Source organism: Anabrus simplex, chromosome 5 (genome assembly GCF_040414725.1).
Source record: "Anabrus simplex isolate iqAnaSimp1 chromosome 5, ASM4041472v1, whole genome shotgun sequence".
In the NCBI taxonomy this organism is placed as follows: domain Eukaryota; kingdom Metazoa; phylum Arthropoda; class Insecta; order Orthoptera; family Tettigoniidae; genus Anabrus; species Anabrus simplex.
Genome location: NC_090269.1, coordinates 173605388 through 173631392, shown reverse-complemented (window position 1 = coordinate 173631392; position 26005 = coordinate 173605388). Strand labels below are relative to the sequence as shown.

Here is a 26005-nt window from a genome sequence, read left to right as displayed (position 1 = left end):
TGTTGTATTCGGTTTTCTCCCTAACAATGTTACATAAACAACAAATCACGTCTTATAAACTACGTCAAAATCTTCCTCTTCGACGATTATGCTTGCTGTTGACGAGGGCCTAACATCTATGTCATCGGCCATCATCCTGTTTTGAAAACATTTTGTCTATATTATTTTCACTCGAAAACATAATGGGCATAGAATCATATCAATTAGAAATTGAAATTAATAATTATTTACCCATACAGATGTATGTATTGGGCATTAAAGGGTTAATTGCGACGGGAGAAAATTCCGACTTCTGAGATAATATAAAGACTCTTACCGGTTATCTGGTTCCACGGCTAAATACTTAGCGTGCTGCCTTTGGTTACAGGGGTCGTGGGTTCGATTCTCTGGAATTTTCACCATCATTGGTTAATTCCGCTGGCACGGGGGCTGGGTGTATTTGTGTCGTATTCACAATCATTTCATCCTCATCACTATGTGCAGGTCGCCTACATGAGTCAAATCAAAAGACCTGCACCTGGCGAACCGAACATGTTCTCGGACACTCCCGGCATTAAAAGCCATACGTCATTTTTTTGTTACCGGTTAGAATGGCCATACAACAAATGAAATGAGTCTTATTATATTCTAGTTCATGAGGATAGCGCACTTAGCTCCCACGACAGAGAAGCTTTTGAATCTTGTTATCAGTTAAGAACTACACTTGATAAGATTAGTGCATTCTGTGACCATTGGAAACGACCTATTCTGTTGACCATGGTGACAATAACTGAACACTGAGCATCTCAGTAACAATATAGGTGGCAGAAATGAGTGTCTACTGGCCACTGTGAACCCTATTTACTTTTTTTTTTTTTTTTTGCTATTGGCTTTACGTCGCACCGTCACAGACAGGTTTTATGGCGAGGATGGGACAGGAAAGGGCTAGAACTGGGAAGGAAGCGACCGTGGCCTTAATTAAGGTGCAGCCCCAGCATTTGTCTGGTGTGAAAATGGGAAACCACGGAAAACCATTTTCAGGGCTGCCGACAGTGGGGTTCGAACTCACTATCTCACGAATACTGGGTACTGGCCGCACTTAAGCGACTGCAGCTATCGAGTTCGGTCCTATTTACTGTTATAAGCAGGCTTTCCATCTTGATTGCCTAATAAATGCCCATAAATGATCAATAACATAGCAAAGAGATCCTCCAAGGAATGTATTCAGATTAGTAAAAACAGTGACCCTAAGCATATGAAGGATAATACAGTCAAAATGGTAAATATGTAAGGGCTATGTTATCCAGATTACCTTTACTTTTTAATACAATGGCTGCATTATTATTATTTAAACCTAAAAATTGTTATGTTACAGGACAGCCTATCCAGTTCAATTCATTGCCTGAGAATATAAATTATAAACTGTATGTTTTATTTCTTTTTCACATACAATTTCACCCACTTAGGGCCACAGGTAACTCTTTTCAGCCTTTCATCTTAATCTTGATGAAGAATGCGTTCCTTCGCTCTTCAGACACTCTTCCTTGAAAATCCTTTGTTCCACGGACCGGTACCTGTGTTCCAAATTGAGTCAGTGCCTCAGTAGCACCGGTCAGATCCTTCTTCACTACAGTGGATATATCGCATCCCCCCAAGAACAGTGGCACCACTAAAAAAATTTCATTTTTTAAATATGACCTGCACCATATGCAAAAATAATCATTCTTTCGATCTAGAAGACTGCCAAAAGTGTAACTCCTTTCTTTCTTGCGATAAATCACACTTCTTAGTTGTGATATTTTAACTGAAACTCTGTGAAAATGTGATGTAATATATGCTGAAGTTTGTCATGTAGAAATAGAATGATAACATATCATCCTTGATTTGATATGATGTCCTAAACTTTGTTTTCTCGGAACCATTCATTTTTGAGCTGTGTCGCTTTTTTGCGAGGTACGACATTTCCTAGTCACGAGAAGATCAAGAATTCTAGTGTGAGGAATTGGAGTACAGGTGTCATTTGACCTCAGGCGATATTCAACTTTAGAATTTTCATTTGTACCGGGAATCTATTGTAGGAATTTTCTCTCCCTTATTTGGATCCTCATCATCTCACCTTGGTGACTCATAGGCAAGCACTCAGTAGCTTGTAGGGCTACAAGGCATCCTACTGCGATGTTGCTTCGGTATTTGATCTGCTGTGGGATCGACCTAGACTGATAAGTATGTTTAGAGTGGAAAAATGCTATTTCCATGCCCTTGGCCCTGCATTTAATGGCTTCTTTTCCTGTTACATCAAGGGAAATGATTTCTCCGATATAATTAAATTTAATTCAACGTTTAATCCAGTGCTCAGTCTTATAGACCTACCGTTATCGGGTAGTCTACTTTTACACTTGAGGATGACATTTTCAAGGATACTATTGAAAAGAATGCTTGAGAGACCATAGACTTGATCAACTCCTGTCCTATCGCAAATAAATTATTTCCCCATGAATTTAACCTCCATGTATGTATTTAAAATGATTAATTTATTGTTATCATTATTACTGTAACCATTGCAATTATTTTTAAGAATGAGTACGTGGAAAATAACTGCTTTATTTGTGTTCCAGGACACGCGCCGCTTATCAATGGCGATCGTTCTGGTCTAGTCTTCTCACACCAGTGAGGAATGTGATGGATAGTTATTGAAGAAGCAGGTAATGTTCAGGTTTATTGGCGAAGGAAACTACTCACTGCATATTTGTTATTATACAACTTCAACGTTCAGTTTCTAAGTTTCTGTAAATGAAACAGGCGCATCCATATACTCATCGTTTACTTCGACGCCTCTTAACTTGAAATCATTAAGCCTCCAAATATATCTTATCTTCTTTCACCCACAGTAAGTAACCTTTCCTTCTCTATACGCGTGACACGGCCTCGCCAACAGAGCTTCATTCATCGTGCTCGTATTCCTGCTCCCTCCTCCTGTTAAGTGGAATTTTTCGGTCTTCCATATTCTTACGGTATATACACAAAGAAACACTTTTATTAGTACTAACAGTGTATTTTCGGTGCTTTTCCGTGTACCATTTGTGCAACACAACAGCCTACAGCAAGTGCAAACACCGTGCGCTGTCATGTAGGACACACGGGGTGTATGTGTAGCAGGGGAGGAGTTGGATGAGTCCGCGTACTAGCCACTGAACTATTCTCACAATTTTAATAAATACAACTAAAATAGAGGTTTTAAAATAAGAAATTATTTTTCATTTTAAGACAGGAATTATATTCATCATCATCATCATCATCTGTTTACCCTCCAGGGTCGGCTTTTCCCTCGGACACAGCGAGGGATCCCACCTCTTGGTCGGGGATACAACTGGGGAGAATGACCAGTACCTCGCCCAGGCGGCCTCACCTGCTATGCTGAACAGGGGCCTTGAGGAGGGAGGGGAATATTGGAAGGGATAGGCAAGGAAGGGGGAAGGAAGCGGCCGTGGCCTAATGTTAGGTACCATCCCGGCATTCGCCTGGAGGAGAAGTGGAAAACCACGGAAAACCACTTCCAGGATGGCTGAGGTGGAATTCGAACCCACCTCTACTCAGTTGACCTCCCAAGGCTGAGTGGACCCCGTTCCAGCCCTCATACCACTTTTCAAATTTCGTGGCAGAGCCGGGAATCGAACCCGGGCCGCCGGGGGTGGCAGCTAATCACGCTAACCGCTACACCACAGAGGCGGACCAGGAATTATATTACTTTTCGTTAATAATTTAGAACGAATTTGTTTTAAAGTAATTGTGAACCTTAACACGTAATATCTTAAGAGATTAAGCCCAGAAGTATGTTTGGGTCATATTGTTACTGTGCTTAATTCATATATAATTATATATGGAATTGTAAAAGACACATTTTATACCTGAAACTATAAAAAACAAATTTCGTTCTTCGCCTTGGTACCTATATAACATAGAAAAGTAGTATTTCTTTCAACTACATAAAATTAAATGTTTCTATTAAAACACAGACCACTCCCTTGGTGTAGGGGTATCCCGGAGGCTCCAGGTTCGATTCTTACCCAGGTAAGGGACTGGTTAGAGGTCCACTCAGCCTACGTGATTACAATTGAGGAGCTATCTGACAGTGAGATATTGCACCGGTCTAGAAAACCAACAATAACGGCAGACAAGATTCGTCGTGCTGACCACACGGCACCTCGTAATCTGCAGGCCTTCGGGCTAAGCAGCGGTCTCTTGGTAGGCCATGGCTTTCGGGGCTGTTGCGCCATGGAGTTGCAGTTTTGTTTATTAAAATGCAGACTAAAATTACAAAACTAATACAATTATTAAACCACCGTTGGCCACAAGTCACACGATTTATATTATTTCATAATTCTTTTATTATTCTTTACTTTTCAACCCGCCACTATGCACTGCAGGGAATGAGCTGTCTCTACCGCTCCTCAGCCATGTACAAAGCGAAACTACAGGCCAGTTGACAGGTATACACACAATCTGGCTCTTTTCCTCATCTTCAAGGACAATTCAGTTCTTTTTAGGAGCATTATTTCATCTGGTAATAATTGTCCGGCTCCTTAGCTTAGTGGTCAGCGTAGTGGCCCGCGGATACGATTTCCGGCCTGGCGGGGATTTTAGCCGCATTTGGTTAAATTTTCTAGCTCGGGTGCTGGGTGTTTGCAGTCGTCTTAATACGAATCTTCATTTGCTTACAACATAGGTCTATCATACCATTAACCACATGAGCCGGGCTGAATGGCTCAGACGGTTGAGGCGCTGGTCTTCTGACTCCAACTTGGCAGGTTCGATTCTGGCTCAGTCCACTGGTACTTAAAGGTGCTAAAATACGTCAGCCTCTTGTCGGTATATTTACTGGCACTTTAAAGAACTCCCCCGGGACTAAATTTTGGCACCTCGGCGTCTCCGAAAACTATCAACGTACAGTAGTTAGTGAAATGTAAAAGCAATAACATTATTACTACCACTATAGAAACACACAATAGCGAATAGGGTTGCATCAGGAAGGACATCCGGTGGTAAAACTAGGTTTACTCCACATTAGTGCCAACCCCAGAAAATTGGAAGGAAGGCAAAAAATCAAGAAGAAAATTCATCTGGTAATCATTAATAGAATTAGTAAGACTGCAGAGATTTGTACACACGTCTAGTTTTCCCTCTGTGATTGCGGGAGTGATATTTCTCATCGTTGTACGTTCCACATTATTACCACCATATCGGCTGATAGTCACAGCATACTCTGTGACTCCTCCTGGAGCCGTATGACGAGAATTTGATTCCTGCTTAATCTGCTCAGCAGGTAGAGTGTGCAAGCGTGTACCGCTGTGGAATTCGCCATCATGAACGTGCCTTTCAGGCTCCGAAATTGTATTTGTCATCTTTGAGTATTATATTTTTTTCGAATAGTTCTCTTTGCAAGCTAAAATGCATTGCGACAAAAACAACATAAGATAAGAAGAATAAGAAATGCATCTATTTCTTTTAAGAATTATTTTCCTAATCTTATATTTCCTGCATCATCTGACTTTGTTCGACTGCACTCCAATACTTTTGTTCTGCACTTATTTAATTTCATATTATACTCTTTCCCCAAGGTTACTTTTATTTTTTATTTGCTTTTCGTCGTACCGACACAGATAGATTTTATGGCGACGATGGGACGGGAAAGGAAGCGGCTGTGGCCTTAAGTAAGGTATAGCCTCAGCATTAGCCTGGTGTGAAAATGGGAAACCACGGAAATCCATTTTCAGGCCTGATGACAGTGGGGTTCGAACGCATTAACTCCCAAATACTGGATACTGGCCGAACTTTAGCGACTGCAGCTATCGAGCTCGGTCTCAGGATTCTGTCCATACCATTCAGCAATTTATTCAGGTCTTTTGTAGACTCAAATGAAATAACAGTATTATCGGCAAATCTCACAATTTTGATTTCCTCTCCTTGGATTGTGATTCCCTTTCCAATTTCCTCTTTGAATTCCTTCACCGGCTGTTATATGTAAACATTAAAAAGGAGGGGGATATACTGCAGCCTTGCCTGACTCCTTTTGGAATTGCTGCTGCTTTTTCAAAGTCCTCAATTCTTGTCACTACAGACTGACTTTTGTACAGATTGTAGATAATTCTTCTTTCTCGGTATCTGGCCCCGGTCAACTTCAGAATCTCAAATGGCTTGGTATAATCAACATTATCGAATGCCTTTTCTAGATCTACGAACGCGATGTACGTGGGCTCGTGCTTCTTACTTCGGTCCTCTAAGATCAGACGTAAAGTAAGATTTCTCCACATGTTCCTGTATTTCTTCTTCTTCTCCCAACTCAGTTTCAACTTGTCTTTCCATTCTTCTGTAAATAATGTGTTAACATTTTGCAGGCGTCAGATATTAAATTAATGGTGCGGTAGTTTTCATACTTGTCAGCACCTAATTTCTTGGGCATAGGTATAACAACATTCTATCTAAAATAGGATGGCAATTTTCCTGTATCATGCATCTTAAAAAGTAACAACGTCACCAAGCTGGTTTCTCTAAGGGAGTCAGTAATTCTGAAGGCAAGTCATCAATTCCAGGAGCCTTGCTCCTATTTAGGTCTCTCAAAGCTCTGTCCAATTCTGACCTCAAAACTGGGTCTCCCATTTTATCAGCATCAACAGCCTCTTCTTGTTCCTGAATTGGTACAGATACAGGTACAATTCCACCGAGATAGTGAAGCTCATTGGCTCTGAGTTCAGAAAACGATTAAGAAACTGGTGGAAGACGTAGTACTATATTAAGCAAGAAAAGTACTTTAATAATATGCATAGTCTATATACGAACTGTAATAGATGGGGAAACAATTAACATATTTACTGACTTTTGTGAACTAGAAAAACCACACCAAAACGCTACATCAATAAACGCATCAGTATTGAACTGTTTAGCATCTTCCTGGTTAAGTGAAAGGTTTCCTCAAAATTCATTACAGTGTTTTGTGAGTAATGGAGAAGGCTAATGCTTCGAGTGAAGTCTGGAATCGGTAGCTTGTTAACGGAACAATTCCTAAACATTCTTCTATGCCTCTACCTTAACCATAGATTTGAGCTTGCAGTTAGAAGAGAATTACATATTTAACTCTCACGCTTTCATGGAGAAATTATAACGTATTTTTAGATTATCACCAAAATGGTCGGAGAAATTGAATGTTTAGTTAACTAGGAGTACAGTTAAAGAATTTGCCAAAATACTTTGTATTTGCTGTATTCCCTGTATCTGTAGAAGAACTCTGGATGTGTGGAACTCTTACGGTGCTATGGCAAAGCATTTTGAAACATTTGGAGAGAGAGAGAGAAAACGAGCAAGAGTAGTCCAAGTTTTCAGGACCGTTAAAAAGTTAATATAAAATGAATTTCTTCTTGATTCAGCTCCTTTTTGTGGTGTTATAGAAGAACTTTCCAATTTATCATATCAATTGTAGGAAAGAAAGTGTACCCTAAGACAGGTTGATAGAATCATGAAAAGTACATTTTCATTATTAAAAAGTATGAGGAAAAACGGTGAAAAATTTACAAGACAATCTTCGGAAGAAATAATTTCAATTCATTTTCAAGAAAAATTTACGAGTAATAGCAGTAGTTTGAAGAGACGTTGCTCCACCACGCAGTCAGCGTAATATGTAATTAATGAAGAGCTTCAAAAATATGATCTATTGATAATTGATTTATATATCCTAGATTCAGATATTTTGCCCAGACATGTCAACATACTGTATGGAAAGGAGTCAGTTGAAAGACTGAGTGAAATATTCCAGCCTAATGCAAAAGTAAAAAGGAATGGTTTGATGGACTACTTGGAAACAGGCAAGATGGGGCAAGTGCCAGGTAATTGAGCTCATAGGCTCTGAATTCAGAAAAAGATATTAAAACTGGTGGAATACAGTCAAAATATATATTAATTTTGGTAGATGAATATACTATGTTAAGCAAGAAAAGTGCTTTACTTAATTTATATACAAATTATAATAGATGGGGAAACAATCATCATTTTTATGGACTTTACGTGCACTGCATTAAAACAATTCCAATAAGTTCGGCTGAATATGAAAGGAGATTCATTGCAATGGACAATATGGTTACAAGTTCGAGACGTCAGATTTTATTAAAACATGTAGCTTCTCTTTTATTCACAAACTGCAATGGACGCCCCATTTTTCTCTGGACTCCTGGGCCTTATGTAAGGACATGGTTTTTCCAACAAGCATCATCACCTTTCTCCCTACATTCACGTTTATTACCTCCAGTTTACTGTGTGAATGAGTCACATCACATGAACGATGTAAGGCAACTATTATTAACGAATTCTCTTCACTCGTATAAATAACCCACAGATAGTGTAGTGAATTCCTTGATTTTAGTTTTTCAGAATGCCACCTTCCTCGGAGAACACATTTACCTTGTAGGCCTATAGTGTTAAAGAAAGTAATGAATGGATTAAAAACCAAACCACAAGGCGCAACAGCCCAGAAGGGCCTTGGCCTACCAAGCGACCGCTGCTCAGCCCGAAGGACTGCAGATACGAGGTGTCCTGTGGTGAGCACGACGAATTCTTGCGGCCGTTATTCTTGGCTTTCTAGACTGGAATGAATGGATCATGTACGAGTAAATGTGTTTTGTCTCTCTATCTCACTTTATTTTTCCTGACTTGTGATGGCGGAGTCACTTAATTTCATCAATCAAATTTCCAAATAATGATTTTCCTTTTCGATGGGATGTTGGGTATTTCTTTCTGCTTTATGAACGATTCAGGGACATATTTCGCCATCAGTTCGATGCTCCTAGTTTTATTTATTACTAGCTGATGTACCCGTGCTTCGCTACGGAATTCTAAATTCTATACAGAATTCTAGGTTAGGTAGTGTAAACGTTGTGAGCAAGATTGTATTAAGTTGCATAGTTCTTAACGTTGCCCTAGAAACACGACGGGGAAGTCACCAACGTCTTTTCTCATATGAAGACTGGGTTAGGGAATTTTCATTGTAATGGTAGGCCAGCTTGCCTACCGTCAGTCACAATCAGGTTGGGGAGTTTCCATTATAATGGCAGACACTCAATCTCCGCCTGTCTTTATAGATTCTCAGAAAGACTCTCACTTTTAATGAACAGTACTATGCTGCCGAACTAACAGTCCAAAGCTACAGAGCTGGAATGACCAAAACGCAGACATCCGTGAACCATCTTCGTCTTTTTTTTTTCGGCGGGGGGATTCGAATAGTGGATAGTCCCAGGGCAAAAACTATGCCCGTTTACTTATCTGTTTCCTGGGAGTACCCGATGAGTCGGAAATTCTCAATTCACTACACTGGCGGGGGAAAGAACTATCTGATGTGGAAGCAATTTTTCCTCTAAGCCAAAGAAGAAACCACATTTTCGCTGCTAATTTGGAATAAAATTTAGATTTAATAAAAGTGAAGAGGAAGAAGCTTTCCTTAAGAAGCGGCTAATTTCAGGGTTGAATTTTGAGTTATTTAGTGAATTGTGATACTATAATTGGGAATAGGCCAAAATTGTAATTCTAGAGCAGTTCATACTACTACTCCTACTACTACTAACTGAGCCTCTGACTTAAGTGCGCACACTGCTCATTCAAAACATCGCGTCAGAGTAGGTATCGAATAGCTGGCATACTATGATGAACCAGTGTGTGACGTACCAGCAGTATCAGAAAATGTATGAACCAGAGGAGTAGCATGCTAAAGAAGAAAGTTATCTAATTCCTCAGCTATTTCCCGCCAATATTCAGTATATACTCAGTACGCAGCAGTAATCCCATCTATCGGAGTTGAATGTCAGGATAAGAGGCAAAGAACTTTACAACAAACAACAGTCAGTGTAATGTTATTGTTGATCAATGTTCCGCGCTTTCGATATTGTAGGCCTTCACATTATTAATTGTCTTCCGGTTCTGAAATACCACTCTTATCATAATCGGTACGGTGAAACTGAATAAAACATAAATGATCGGAAATTATATTCTCTATAACTTTTGTTATGTAGTACTTTTCCATAGGACGAAGAACATACCGGTAGGTGTTTAAAAATTAAATTTTAGGTGCCTTCCCCTAAACTACCATTTCACCCAGGGTGAATAACATTGTTTATAGCTTAAACTGTAGTTTTTTGTTCCCCGACTCTATATACTGATTTTCATTAAATTCTGTTTACCCATTTTGTCGGGGCTCGGCGTTGATATGGCAACAAAAATCCAAATTCATGAACATCTGTGTTATCATAGCCGGTACGGTAAAAATGCATAAGACGTAAATGATCAGAAATTTAATTCTATATAACGTTTATAATATTTATCGATATGACCACTAATAATATACATATTTGAGAATTGAATTTTAGGCCTTCCCCTAAACTACCATTTCACTCAGCGTGAATAAAATGATTTAACTTATAGCCTAGATTGTAGCGGCACACCTCCCGACTTTACATACCGATTTTTTATTAAATTATCTTCAGCCGTTTCCTCGTGATGCGTGTACATGCATACAGACAGACAGACAGACAGACAGACAGACAGACAGACAGACAGACAGACAGACAGACAGACAGACAGACAGACAGACAGACATTACGGAAAAGTAAAAACTGCATTTTCTTGTTACTGTGAACATGATCGATACAGAAATACCATTCTTTTCAAATTCTGAGCAATGTACAGACGAAACTCTTATTTTATATATATAGATTGTGGGGCATTTACCAGTTTATGTAGCTGTAATTACGTAAGTCTGATTGTGGTTGAAGTGCTGTGACATGAAATAATTACAGTATTTTCCTGCATTTCAGATTTCCCTCAAGTGAGAGAGCAAGAACAACACTCAAGCTGGCCGCTGTCAGCATCGAGATTCGAATCGCGGATCTTATCTTGGTGTAGCAGTCCAGTCATTTCCACACCTGTATGGACAACGGCAGTGGCATCTGTGCTTGATACAACTTCAAATAGGCGGTAAGCTGTCCAAACCAATAAAATCCCCTCTTCAGTGATGTTATCTCTAAATCTCCCGGATGTCCGGCCTCGATTACCAAATCCTCCAGAATTCTTCTTATTCCGCATTTACCATGCCCTTGTGGGATTTCAGGTGAACTGCGTCGCATGGGAAGACTTGGCTCAATCGAACGGACGGATGCCCTTCCTGACGCTAGCCCCCGAGTTAGATAAACTACTTGTGATTTGCACAGAGCTACATCCCTGACAATTTTAGAATGAAAATAAATACCTAATGGAGACTTAATATCGTATACCCTTCTACTTCCTCTGCACGTTGGTGGGGTCACGAGTGCGATCTGTGCCGCACATATGGATCTGACCCGGTTTAACGGCCATATGCCCTTCCTGACACCAACCTATGTTGAGGGTTGTATTCACCGTTGCAGCCACAATAACATTGCCATTGATTGTAAGGAAGTCTTTAAGTTTAGTTTCAAGAGGGCACCGCAGTTGCAATTAGCAGTCAGTGTATAACCCCAGCTTTGGAGAGTAGCCTTGGTTCTGGGTATTCCAGTTCTTATCCTGTCAAGAGTCTTCTTGACAGCTCATGGTTGTGAAGCATGTGCTGGAGTTTCTTCTGTTGGCCGATTCTATTCGAATAGTATAGTCCAAAACAAAAGTAATGGAGTGCAGTCGAACGAAGGCAGGTGATGCAGGAAATATTAGATTAGGAAATGAAGTCTTAAAGGAAGTAGATGAATATTGTTACTTGGGTAGTAAAATAACTAACGATGGCAGAAGTAAGGAGGACATAAAATGCAGACTAGCACAAGCAAGGAAGAGCTTTCTTAAGAAAAGAAATTTGCTCACTTCAAACATTGATATCGGAATTAGAAAGATGTTTTTGAAGACTTTCGTGTGGAGCGTGGCATTGTATGGAAGTGAAACATGGGCGATAACTGGCTCAGAAAGAAAGAGAATAGAAGCTTTTGAAATGTGGTGTTACAGAAGAATGCTGAAGGTGAGATGGATAGATCGAATCACGAATGAAGAGATACTGAATCGAATTGGTGAGAGGAGATCGATTTGGCTAAATTTGACGAGAAGAAGAGATAGAATGATAGGACACATCTTAAGACACCCGGGACTTGTTCAGTTGGTTTTCGAAGAAAGTGTAGGGGGTAAGAACGGTAGGGGTAGACCAAGATATGAATATGACAAGCAGATTAGAGCAGATGTACGATGCAATAGTTACGTAGAAATGAAAAGGTTAGCACAGGATAGGGTGGCATGGAAGCTGCATCAAACCAGTCTATGTACTGATGACTCAAACACACAGTATAAACTCTTGCTGCCAGTAATGATTCCCAAGAATGTTTGGTGTGGTTGGAGTTGAAACTAACTTGAGACACAGTACTAGTTTATGACCACCGAAAGGATGACGATCGTCCACCTCTTTTCTGAGTGTCTCAGTTTCAGATGCTACTTGCCATCGCACTGAAGGTGGAGCTATGCCACAGCTGTGATGTAGCTGTTTGACGTTTGTTGGTTTGAGGCAGCCGGAAGTTGCACGGCGCGTAGACAGCTTTCTTGGAATGGGCAGAGATGACCCACACAGGACAAACATAGCCGCCTGTAGAGAAAAAAAGTGTCAAGGTTATAGATCGCTGTGGATGTGCTCCCAAGCTTGCGTAATAAACTATTCCTGACATTCATACTGACAGTATGACGATTTGCTCTAAAAGTAAGAGACCGAGCAAGCTGGACTCGAATGTATTTGACAACGATGGAGAACTCAAGATGCCTTCCTTCCTATTTGATGTTACGTTTGTGACTGTACCTTAATTAAGGCCACGGCCGCTTCCTTTCCACTCCTAGCCCTTTCCCGTCCCATCGTCTCCATAACACCTATCTGTGTCGGTGCGACGTAAAGCCAATTGTAATAATATGAAATTAGAGGCCAGTAAGTTTGAAAATCGTTTCATGTAAGCTTTGGTAAAGCCTTCTTTCTGATTATACACTTTTCAAAAAAATTAGGGGAACATGTTTTTGAACGTATGCCATGTTCAACAAAACAATACCTCACACCCAGGTATATTACCAACTAAACTTTATTCTTTACCGTTGAAGTATACAAAAGAACGTCAATTGATTCGCGATCATTTTCAGAACAGAAACGGAAATGTCCAAATAGGGGCGAAAACGAAGTGATAACAGTCCTCCAGGGTGGATTTTTATCACAGTTGGAGAGCTTCAGTATGGTGTATGTCCTCCAGGAGAATTTATCATAGCTTGGCATCTACGTGCCATGCTCCGTATAAGTCGATGGAGATCACGTTGCGGTATTAGGTCCCATTCTTCAATGAGAGCCTGTACGAGGTCTTGGAGAGTCTGTGGTGGAACAGGACGCCCACGAACACTTCTGCCAAGCCTATTCCACACATGCTCGATGGGATTAAATTCGGGACTCACTGCTGGCCATTCCATCTCTTGAATGTCCAGTTCTCGCAAGACAGCTCTGGTGTTGCGCGCTACATGAGCCCTGGCATTGTCCTATTGTACGAATTCAGGGCCAGCACCATATGCAGCAACCAGCACATGCTATAGCAACATATCCTCGATGTACCCTGCAGTGGTAAGATTACCACGGACGACGACAAGATCCGTAAGGACATTAATACTGATGCCACTCCACACCATCACATAACCTTGTCCGAAACGGTCGCCTTCCTGGACAACATTTGGCATGTACTGCTCACTACGGTGTCTCCATACACATTGACGTCCATCACGCTGTGCAGGGGAAATCTGGACTCGTCTGTGAACAACACAGGTCTCTATTGGCGAAGTTGCCAGTTGATGTGGGTACGGGCAAACAGAAGGCGAGCTGCGCGATTTGGCGTTAAACAGGGCTCTCGAACGGGACGTCTGTGTCGTAAGGACACTTCTCTTAACCTGTTACTGTCTGGTCAGACACCGTGACTCCAGTGACCATCCTGAGGTCTTGTTGCAGTTGTCTTGCAGTTGCTGAACGACGCCGCACCACACAGACGGTCAAATATCAGTCATCCTGTGGGGTTGTTATGCGTCCACGACCTTGTCCAACTCTCCTTGTGAACTAGTCTGTCTCATTGTAGCGATTCTACAAGCGTTGAATAAGTGACGGCCCTTGCGACTTTAACCTCGTTAAGATGCCCCATGGGATGTGCTGGTTGGCGTACAACGTGCTCAAATGATTGCAGTAGTCTGTGTACCTCACAACAACACACGAATGCACCGCTATTCACTTTGGTTTGAGGGATTACCTGGAAGTTTAATGCATGGCTACGCCTACATATGGAGTATACCTTCGATTTGACATCCCCTGAGTAGCTAAGGTCTCAAGGTATGTTTTACGACCTTTCGAACCCCATATACCAAATTAACGTTCTCACACCAGACGTTACAAAACGTGTTCCCATAATTTTTTGAATTGTGTATTGGACATGTTTGCGAAGTTAATAACTCGTTCGATAGAAGGCAGTTCGGGTTTAGGAAAGATTATTCCACTGAAGCTCAACTTGTAAAATTCCAGCAAGGTGTAGCAATTATCTTGGATTCAGGAGGTCAAATGGACCGTATCACAATAGACCTGCCTAAAGCATTTGGCAGGGTGGATCATGGGAGACTACTGGCAAGAATGAGTGCGATTGGACTAGACAAATAGTAACTGAATTGGTTGCTATATTTCTAGAAAATAGATCTCAGGGAATCAGATTAGGCGAATCTTTACCTGACTCTGTAATAATTAAGAGAGGAATTCCTCAAGACTGTATTATTGGACCTTTATATTTTCTATATACATAAATGATATGAGTAAAGAAGTGGAATCAGAGGTAAGGCTTTTTGCAGATGATGTTATTCTGTGTACAGTTACAAGATTTTGAGCAACTGCCAAATGACCTCGATAATGTTGCAATATGGACAGCAGGCAATAGTATGATGATAAACGGGGTTAAAAGTCAGGTTGTGAGTTTCTCAAATAGGAATTCTTTCAGTTTCAATTACTGCGTTGATTGGGTGTAAGTTCATTATAAGGATCACTGAAAGTACCTAGGTGTTAATATAAGGGAATATCTTCATTAGGGTAATCACATAAATGGGATTGTAAATAAAGGGTACAGATCTCTGCACATGGTTGTGAGGGTATTTAGGGGTTGTAGTAAGGATGTAAAGGAGAGGGCGTATACGTCTTTGGTAAGACCCCAACCAGAGTATGATTGCAGTGTATGCGACCCTCACCAGGATTACTTGATTCTAGAAGTGGGATAATCCAAAGAAAAGCAGCTCGATTTGTTCTGAGTGATTTCCGACAAAATAGTAGTGTTACAAAATTGTTGCAAAGTTTGGGCTGGGAAGAACTGGGAGAAAGAAGACGAGCTGCTCGATTGAGTGGTATGTTCCGAGCTGTCAGCGTAGAGATGGCGTGGAATGACATCAGTTAGAGATTGGAATAAATTACCGAGGGAGATGTTCAATACATTTTCAATTTATTTGAAATCATTTAAAGGCTAGGAAAACAACAGATAGCGAATCTGTCACCTGGGTGACTGCCCAAAATGCAGATCAGTATTGATTGATTTGATTGATTGAAGTTTTATTCGATCTCTTTCGATGTGTTGTGTTAACATTGCAAGGCTGGACGGTCACCCTACCTGTAAAAACAACAGGAGTGACAATGATTGTGCATTTGGTCGTGACATCAACGAATGTATTTCCTAATGAACGAAATTTTCCAACGATCAGGGAAACCTTGTCATCGATGATCCTGCAGGTCATAAATGAGTATAATGGGTTAATGCACCTATCCTAATGATTTCTTGTTCCTTTGCAACCAACATCGTCAAAATTAATATATTTTATATAAATTAATCGTAATAAACATGCCATTTTTCGTTTTTAACGTAAAAATGAACATTTTCATAGAAACGGTGAAATTTCGTGAGAATTTTTGATACAATTGGAGCCATGAATTAGTCACATTTGAACCAAATCGTGCAAATACGTCTTTATGCACCTCTCCGTTAAATTTCACGTGTATCGCTAGTAACAAAGAAGTCTGGCCAGCTTATGGTTAGTTCTATCACATTTTCCAAATATATTGCTTATACTGGGCGAGTTGGCCGTGCGCGTAGAGGCGCGCGGCTGCGAGCTTGCATCCGGGAGATAGTAGGTTCGAATCCCACTATCGGCAGCCCTGAAGATGGTTTTCCGTGGTTTCCCATTTTCACACCAGGCAAATGCTGGTGCTGTACCTTAATTAAGGCCACGGCCGCTTCATTCCAACTCCTAGGCCTTTCCCATCCCATCGTCGCCATGAGACCTATCTGTGTCGGTGCGACGTAAAGCCCCTAGCAAAAAAAAATATATATATATATATTGCTTATGATGTTCCTTGTGAACTGCTTAGTGTACTAATATTGTGGCTGGTCCGAGGTATCTGTGGAACAGCAGAGGTGAAAGAAGGTGCGGGCTGGAATAGATCTCAACTACAAAATTAAATTTAAAACTTTAACAAAGGTTATATTTCTTTTCAAAATCAACAAATGACAACAAATAACAAAAGTGTAACGGGTACCAAGTAGCAGATCAACAAATTAAGAAATTACAGATGACAGTTCGTTACAAGTTTTGGGCTTCGAGCCCCACAATTACAATTCTTGAGCTATGAGCCAACTTTACCAATATACCCAGTTCACACAAAGGGGCAGAAAACCCCAATCATGACAAGGAGCACTTGCTCCCAATTACCATGTCAAGCCTCCTAGAGGCACGTTTCACACACAAGAAAGAGCAGATGCGCTCTCAAAGTCTTCAAGCCTATTTAAGAGGCCATAAACTGAATTTACACTAACTGCCCTCAAGGCACACATACAGTGAAACAGGGGTATCTAATACCCAATCTACTGGGCCTTCGCAGGAAGGAAAACAAAACGGGTTAAACGGCCCAAAATACAAATTGAATGGAGGCGATAACTTGCACTCCTACACAAAGTTTTTGTCTAAGAACCTATGTGGTGCTAGGCCGATCATACAGGGGCTAATCCCAAGCTAGGGAGGTGACACGTATGAGAAAACCTACTACATTAAAGAAGAGAAGAACGGTTATGAAAACGTAGTCACCTCCTTTTCAAAATGAAGGGGAGTTCGAGAGGGTGAAGCACCTCTATCCCCGCTTTACAGTTCAAGAAATAGTAGTTTTTACATAGACAGAAGTAGGGAATTACATTTTAAGGAAGATGGATTACATTTTAAAGGCTTCGAACCTTCTCCGAGAGTTAAACTGCTGAGCTAGCAAGAAATAAAGACGTTAACAGGCCATTACCTTGTTGAAGAACTTCTGCTTGAAGAAAGAGGCGCTTCCCGCCCCCTGCTACATATTCACGCACTAAGAAAGATGTTACTGAAGTGGCCCCGAGACCCGAAGATCAGCAGTTTTTATACCCTCGTGGAAAGTTCGAGACCTTTCCTGAATGATAACAACCCGCCCACAAACTTTTATTGGATAACAGCAAAAACTAATACACAAGACGAGGAAGAAACACCTTATTGGTGGAAAATTAATTACAGAAATTAATGATTGGCTACATTCAAAACAGGCGGAAAGAAAGGATTTATATTGCCAACCCACAAACCACAGAACAAAATTTAGTAAAGACAAAACTTAAGCATACAAAATTTCTTCAGGAGAGTACATTCCTTTACACCAGAGTGCGTTATCATAGTTTTGGTAGAGACATCTGTTAGAGAATGTCCAAACTTCCTGATACGGAGCAAACAAACACAAATCGAAATAGACACAGTTCAGAACACTTCAAAATTACCAAATTTACAGTAGAGACATCTTCCGAGAAACCGTTGAGTTAATACAGTTGTTAAAGTTCAGGCTTTCTCCTGTAGAGGAGTTTCAACTGGCGCAATATTTGAATTAGCGGCGTGGAGGTGTACCGCCCGGTACAGTGGCAATAGTCTTTATGACACATAGTACCTGTTATGAGTGTTTCGTTAGCAGAAAGTTGCATTATGTTAAATTAGCTACCTATATGTGATCCATCAACTGGGAGGATCAATCTGTACCTTAAACCGGCTTCGGTGATGGTCGGGGGCGAGAGGAGTAGGATACGTTACCTGGGAGAATAATGGAGGGTAAGAGAAGTAGAGGGAGACCAACGCTACGATGGTTAAACCCAGTTTCTAACGATAGAAACTAAACAAGTTCACAGAACTGAGTTACAAATAGGGGATTATGACGGGTTTTTGTAAATTCACAAATTATTCCAGATTGAATGCTGAAAAACATAACAGTCTATAATGAAGACGTACGTATGTATAATGTACAGGGTATTTCAAACCTTTTGAGTCAAATTGAAACAGGTGATAGTGGGCCCACAACCGATTATATTAAGATAGGGAACCAATGGTCGGAAATGCATATTTATTGTGTTATGGACATACACAGCATACACCGCATAACAACAACGTTCTTCATGGTAATTTTTCAAAGTGACGATCGCCAGTCGCAATGCATACGTGGCAACGGCGCATGAAGTTCTGTCGCGGTCTCTCAAAGACCCCTGATGTCTGTTGTACCAGGAGACAAGTAGCTTGTACCCTAGCAAGCAGGTCTTCATCTGTTTCTACGGGGTTTCATACAACAACGACTTGACGTAACTCGGAAGGAAAAAGTTAGATGTGTCAGGTCCGGTGATCACGCTGGCCATGAGTCAGGACCTTCCCTTCCAATCCAACAATGAGGGCACGTGTTGTTCAGGTGTTCGCGGACATTAACATCAAAGTGGGCTGGTGCGCCGTCGTGTTGAAACCACATCCTTTCGCTTACAACAAAGGGCACAGTCTCCAGGAACTGTGGCAACAAGTCTCGCAGGAACACTAGGTAACGTAGACCTGTCAAACGGGAACGCAGCAAATAAGGTCCTATTAGGTGATCTGGGAAAATGCCCGCCCATACATTTGACAGTGAATCGTTGCTGGTGGCCACCGATGTGAGTGGCGTCCTCACTCCAGACATGGCTGTTGCGGCTGTTGAAAACACCATCGCGGGTGGATGAGGCCTCATACGTGAACAATACAAACTGTACAAAGTTCGGCACTAGAGCACTGCGGTGGATAATCCGTTGGTCCCAGTGCTTGCACACGTTCTTTATGAAAGGGGTGCACTCTCCACACTGTATCCTTCGAAGTGTGCGTATGACGGGGAAGTTGACGGGTGCTTATTGCTGGGTGGTCGGCCACACGATCCAACACAATCTCCTCAAAGTCTGGTGTTCGGGCGTGTCTTTTGCAGGAACCTTGGCCGGCTCTCTGTGGCGTGAACGACCCCGTCTCTAGTAAGTTGGTGTCCACAGAGGTAAACTTCTTCCAGTTAGGATGGCGCCTGTTGGGAAAGCGTTCTCTGTACATTCGTGCTGCTTTACGGGTACTACCGTACATTAAATGCATCTCTGCCAACTCTCGTGACGAGTAACGTTCCATCTTTGACTACGCGTTATGCACTGTACACAGTAACGCACCTCACCATGGACACATCACAAGCTGTCTGATGCAATTGGCAACTAACACCAGGGATAGTGGTGGGCGTGCGGCACAAGTTAATTCATCGGTGCGATGAATGCGGTTGTCACATGACACACGTACTATGTTGTGCACAGTAAGTCTGTATGGTGGTCAGGGATGTACGCTGTTTATCACCCGCTGCCTCTTCCAGTGTACAACAAACACCCGGGATCTTGGCGAGCGTGCGGCAGAACTATTTGCTCCGTTGCAATACATGCACTGAGACAGGCGGTCGTCGCTTTGAACAATTACTGTGAACTAAGTTGTTGTTAAGCCGTGTACGCTCTATTTGTCTATGACACAATAAATATGCACTTCCGACCTTTGGTTCCCTATCTCAGTGTAATCGGTTGTGGATCCACTATCACCTGTTTAATTTGACCGAAAAGGTTTGAGATATCTTGTATATGTGAGAAGTGTTGTATTTGCACGTTCATCAGAATGTATTAAGCTTTTGTACGTTAAGCACTCTCAGTAAAGAGTTTCCTTTAAATTACTTAGTAATATTGATATTTCAACAACATAATTCACATGCATGCAAAGCACGATCAAATCGTATATTAATTATTTTTCTAAGTACAATGGTGAAAATGAGAACAAGACGTGAAGTGTTCCTGACCCAGTGGTCAGCTGTTCAAGATGATCGTTCTTGTGCGTTAGAAAGCGGTTCCTTTTATTTTAAGCTCACCGGACAAAAAACTAGTTACATCTGGAGAAATCATTACAAGCATCATTTAATACAGTGTAACTCCGCCTCTGGACTTGATAGCGGGGCCTGGATTCAGTTAGGTGGTAAGTCCATAATGTTGTGTGGGCAGGTCGCACCCAAGTTAAGCCACTCCCTCAAGATCTGATCGCGCAATTCCTCCAAATTGCGGGGATGCTGTTGTCGGCGTTATAGCCGCTGTTCCAACATGTCCCATAGATTTTCAATGCGGTTTAAGACAGGTGACTTTTTAGGCCACTCGAGATATAATAGGGTGGGGGTGTGTTCGTAAAACAGTTACATATGCGTCTTGAAAATCGGGGTTTTAATAGCATACTCATCCTGCAGATGTTGACTGGTGGACAACACCTTATCATCCATAATGTTTAAATAAACATGCTGGTTCATGTTCATGGTCACGTCAGTGAGGGGACCCAATTCATGATACGAAAAACACCCCCTAAACATCACAGACCCTCCTGACCTTGCACACATCCACGATCAAATGTTTCATTTGGCCTTCGGTGCACTCGACGACGTGTGTCATTGGGATCCAGGCAGACCACATTACGTTCCACCAGTCAGCTACTGTCCACGTTCGATGATTTCTAGCCCATTGAAGACGCGTATCCTTACGTGCCTGTGTGAGCAATGGCCTCTTGCAAGGTGACCGACTCCAAATGATTATTACATGCAGTTCCCGTCTCAATTTTCTCTCGCTAACAGGTTGGGATTGACCTTCATTAACTGACTGCAGCAATTACTGTCGAGTTTGGAAGCGATTTTGACTCACAAGCCGTGAAACGAATCTCAGTCAGGTTATTTTCCGACCACAATTCTGACGTAGTGTTTCGTGGCCACTGCTTGTAGACACGTTAAACAGTCCGCTGCGAAACACCAACAAATCCAGCAACTTTGCGCACCATATGGCCATGGGCTCGGCCATTCTCTCACATCCTCACCTCTACCCATGTTAACTTACACTGTCCGTTTCAAACGTCAATGCCTCACTGATCGCTACTGCCTTATGCTCACGTAGAGGCAGTACGCGTGCAATTGAGCAAGGGACTCATTCGCCGCACCATCTGTACAGGCTTAACGAGCTATCTTTGCGTGCGCACTAGGTGACTAATTTTTGTCTGGTGAGCTTATTTTTCTATATATTTCATAATGTTCAGAACGCAATATTTTAATGAATACTAACTTTTTGGTGAATCGCAATAAAGAAGATTGTGTGCGGACTTGTACAGAACAGATTCAATGGGCCATTGTGGCAACTGTATGTTAATATATTTCTTTGTACGACTAAATACATTAACAAAGTAATAGAAGTTCTTGTATAAATAGATAAGCGTATGTTATTTCCACGTTAATAATTGAAATGTTTTTTATGTCCTCGTAACGTATCTGAATCATATAGGTGCTGCAGATGATGTACATGTTTCGAGTTGCTTTGTTTATTTTTTTCATACTTTTAATTTAGGTACCTTTAGTTGTAATTAATTTAGTTATTAATTACTTTAGAGTTTTTTTACATGATCGCTTAAACACATAAACATGTTTAGCATCTAAAGCACAATATTTATCTTGTTTTTAGTTTTATACAGTAAGTTACACAAATATATTGCATCTTTTACTAATGCTTATTAATATATTGTCTTAATTATCAAATACAGTAGTTAGGTTCATGCATACTCATATTTAATTTTAAACTACCTGCTGTAAGTAAAGTCCCAACCTGGAATCTGTCGATTGAATTGTAATGCAGGCAGATATAATTTATTTTCCTTCGTATGATCTAAGTGCGGGACCTATTACACTGGTAATAGTACTATAGTATAACTGTAGAATAACTTGGGGTTTTTCTAACACTTCAGAAGCCTATAGTGCTTTGTAAGGTGTCGTCTTAAATGGAAATTTACCCAATGAGACAAATCTGTTAGAAGAAGGCAGTTCCCAATACCGTTTTTCTAATCTTTGATTCCTTACACATGTTTGATATACCGAGTTAGCGGTTAGCGTCACGTAGCATTCGGGAGATGGCTGGTTCGAATCCCACCGTCGGCAGCCCTGAAGATGGGCTTTCCTTGGTTTCGCATTTTCATGCTACGCAAACGGTAGGGCTGTACCTTAATTTCTAGCCTTTTCCCATCCTTGCGTCGCCGAAAACCTTCGATGTGTTAATGCGACGTTAAAACACTAGCAAAGTATAGTATAGCCTGGTTAATTTAGAGTCACAAATCTGCTAATCAGCCATTTGTTAATTGTTATAAATATCGTATTTCCTTTGCTAAAATATCTCTTCCCAACACATTTCGGTTGTATCTACCTGTAAGTCATTTAGCTACAATAGAAATGACACTAGCCCAAGTACTGATTCTCCAGTTACTTCTATTTCAACAGTTTTTGGTTTACTTATTTTACTGTACATTTCAACTCTATGCTGCTAACAATAGGCTATGCAGTTCTGTGTTATCCTCCGACTAGGTCATTTATTTACCAGTGAAAACTATGTCGTCTAATTCTTCATCGCTTTCTATTTCTTGCAGATACTATGTGAAGAGAGAAGCAATTTCGGATACAATCAAAATGACAACAAGTGGGCCAATCCTATATTCGAACAAAACTGAAGAACTAACAAAAGCGTTTACCCCTAGTGCTGATGAGGAAAACGTAGAAGAGGACTTACCTATTGTTAACGTGCATGTACTGATTATAGGTAGTATAATATGTGCTTCCCTCTTCTTTATTATAATAGCATCTTACGTGGTCTATGTGCAGTGGCGGCTAATCAGGAGGCAAAGGGTTAGGAGAAGAGCTGCCAGGCGGCAGCTACCCACCATCCCTGGGGTCACTGGAAATGCGTATGAAGAGCCCAGATCAATTCCAGAACCAAGCAGACGCTTGCCACTTACTCCACCTGAACTGGAAGATACGAAAGTATATTTGTCTATTCTTCCTAATGAGGATGTGTCGTCCGAACCCAATTATGAAATCCTTGAGAAACATGATGGGATGACAGACAGTACAGCGTATCTCATACCAAGAACTTTTACTTCTTCACCGCCATCGGGAGCTGATATCAACACATTATCCTCACAACGTTATACACGGAAAGACTGTAAGAGAGTGGAACAGTCAATCATGGAAAGGGACGAAACGTATGTCCCAATGAATTCCATTCAATCTTTTGACCCATGGCCTGATGATACTCCACCTCCTATTCCTAGAAAGGTTGAAGTTTTTGTGTAGTTCAGCAAATCGAAAAATATTCTTCTCGGGTTATATTTGTCCCATATGCGTCAAAAATTCGAATTTTGTACACTGTGATCCTAACTGCATTTTATTGGAGTAGATTTGATTTGGAATCAGTAAGAAATGAATTTCAGATGGTAAATCCCTCTATTTGGGGTAAAATTTTCAGGATCATTAGACTGAAGAAATCTCGGGTCGCAAATACCAAGCTGAAAGAAAGTGCTTCCCTCTTCTTTATTATAATACTAGATTACTAATTTCTTTTAATTTTCGGGTTTTTCTTATGCAAACAACTGTATACTCTCATATGTACACAAATAAACAAGGAAACTAGTCTTTACAAACATGTATACACTTGATGTGAGAGGGATTTTCTCAAGTCCTTTTCCTCTCGAACTCTCCAAACAAGCTAATTTACAATGGGAAATGTCTGTGAACTTGGTGAATACTTAGCTCGTGTTTCAGGAATCTTCTTTCTTCTCTCTTCACACTTCTCAATTGATTCTTCTCTTTGCGACGCTGTGGCCGTCTCGTACGTCATGAAGTTTAGTCGAAGGAAAGTGCAGTCCACAAAGTCGAACTCGGCACGATCCATAACTGTCGTTCCCCAACTTAAGTCATATTCCCTTTATTGCGGTGTTCTGATTAATTATGCATTTGTTGAGCGTAATAGCACACTGCCGTTACTTAACCTTCCTTAACAATGACGTAGGTTACCTCTCTCGGTGCCTCTGTGGCTTACTTCCACGATGCTCAAGTCACGATAGCTGGACTTGTTCTCTTTACACGCTTCCCAAATTCCAGCTTATTTATAAATTCGCTACTTTCTCGAATATCATCCCCTACTCCCAAAAGTTCTGTTGTCCTTAAGTCTGATTGGCTCACGTGTTCCTCCCGCTAAACTAACGGGGGAGTGTCCTGGAACTCTCTAGAACAAGGTATTCTTCTGGTGCGTCAAAATCACAGCGTGGCCTACGTGACACTTCTTTCCACTGGCTTCTCGAACTACCCTCAGGGTTTCCTATTGCGTTTCTGTTTCTAAATTGGCGCCGTTCTGTGGGACATATCACGATATTGCAAACACACTGGAGATGCTTCCAGTACATTTCGTTTATGTTAAATTGTATTAAATTATATGCTTTGAACATTTCGAATTTGCAATCAAATATAATTATCACTCACTTAAATGTTCGAAGCATTGAAAATTCTTACCGTTGTTATGCATTTGCTTAGGATTTAGACCATTACTCCCAATCTCTCCATTCTCGGAGGTCGCGGATTCGAGACTCGCTTGAGTCCGTTCGCTCGGCACTGAGATATGAAAGGGGTGCGTCATGACACGCGGTCTTGACATTCATTCACCCCATTCGCCACCAACGCCGGTTCATACGCACGATATCTTCCGTTGAATTCGTTTCTAACTTAGCTTTCTCATAACAATTGCCATTGCTTACCACCTGTTTGTTCCAGCAATCATTCTCACTACCCTCATGACTGCTAACTTCCTATTAATGTGTGAGATGTCCGGGGTCCACCACGCTTCTGTAAATCCCTCGAAGCAAAATTGGCCTGAAAACAGGGCGGTATAAAAATAATTTCGTCTGAGAACTACGTTCTTTCGTACAGAATACCGAACAGTGAATACCTTCGACGTACTCGGAGAAGTTAATTCAGAATGATCACTTGTATAGTGCAATAAATGAATATGGTTTCTTCACGAGTGGCTACGTACCGAAGTATTTGGATTTTTATTTGGACGGAGTTAACTTCTGCAATCAGATCGTTGATCCGCTCTTAATTCGCTGCCACGGAGCCAGTTAAAATTCTGCTCTGATCACTTTGTGAACCCTGACGTTTACCATTTTGTAAAATTTAACTCCTTTGTCCTATGTAGGTCAGGTCACCTTCCTGTCCAGACACACATGCTTTCAACACCATCCAAAGGTAAACTGTCCACTCTCCCTATTGTGTGGGCTGACTGGACGTTACACGGCGCTTTGAGCGATATCAAGACATCGTGCTTTAGCAATCTTCAAGTGAGAGGGGTTCCTTTTCATTTCCACTTGGCCTGGTCCACAGAAACGTTATCGGTTGTTGTTCTACTATCATCGTGGACTTTTTAACATAGCCTTAGCCGTTCTTCTTAAAATTATGGTTTATCCTTCAAAATCTGCTATGTTCGACAACCGTAAATTAAGTAGCCTAAGATTTCTAAGGTAAAGGAGTGGTTCCATAGGTTTAACAACATACGTGTCCCCACCCTCTAAAGAAAGGACTTCTGAAAAGAGAGGATCATTGGTTTTGCCTTCTAGTAACTACTTTTCTCTTTTACAAATGCGGCCCTCAGAAAAAATGAATTAGGATCTTAAAATTTGATAATATGTGAATTTATCATCTTCGATTCATTCAGAATGGAATGCATTGTGTTTCCATACTATGAGAGAAATTTCAGATGGTGGTAAT

The 26005-nt window shown here is 41.1% G+C and overlaps 1 long non-coding RNA gene across 4 annotated transcripts in view; it reads left to right on the top strand.

Moving 5' to 3' along the window:
* Window positions 1-25805, top strand: part of LOC136873880 (uncharacterized) — a 51726-nt gene extending 25921 nt beyond the window's left edge. For all 4 annotated transcript variants that reach the window (XR_010860192.2, XR_010860195.2, XR_010860193.2 and 1 more), the window contains exons 3-5: window positions 2595-2681; window positions 10827-10986; window positions 22837-25805. This is a non-coding gene — a long non-coding RNA (uncharacterized lncRNA). The remainder of the gene's footprint in view (window positions 1-2594; window positions 2682-10826; window positions 10987-22836) is intronic.
* Window positions 25806-26005: the final 200 nt, after the last annotated feature.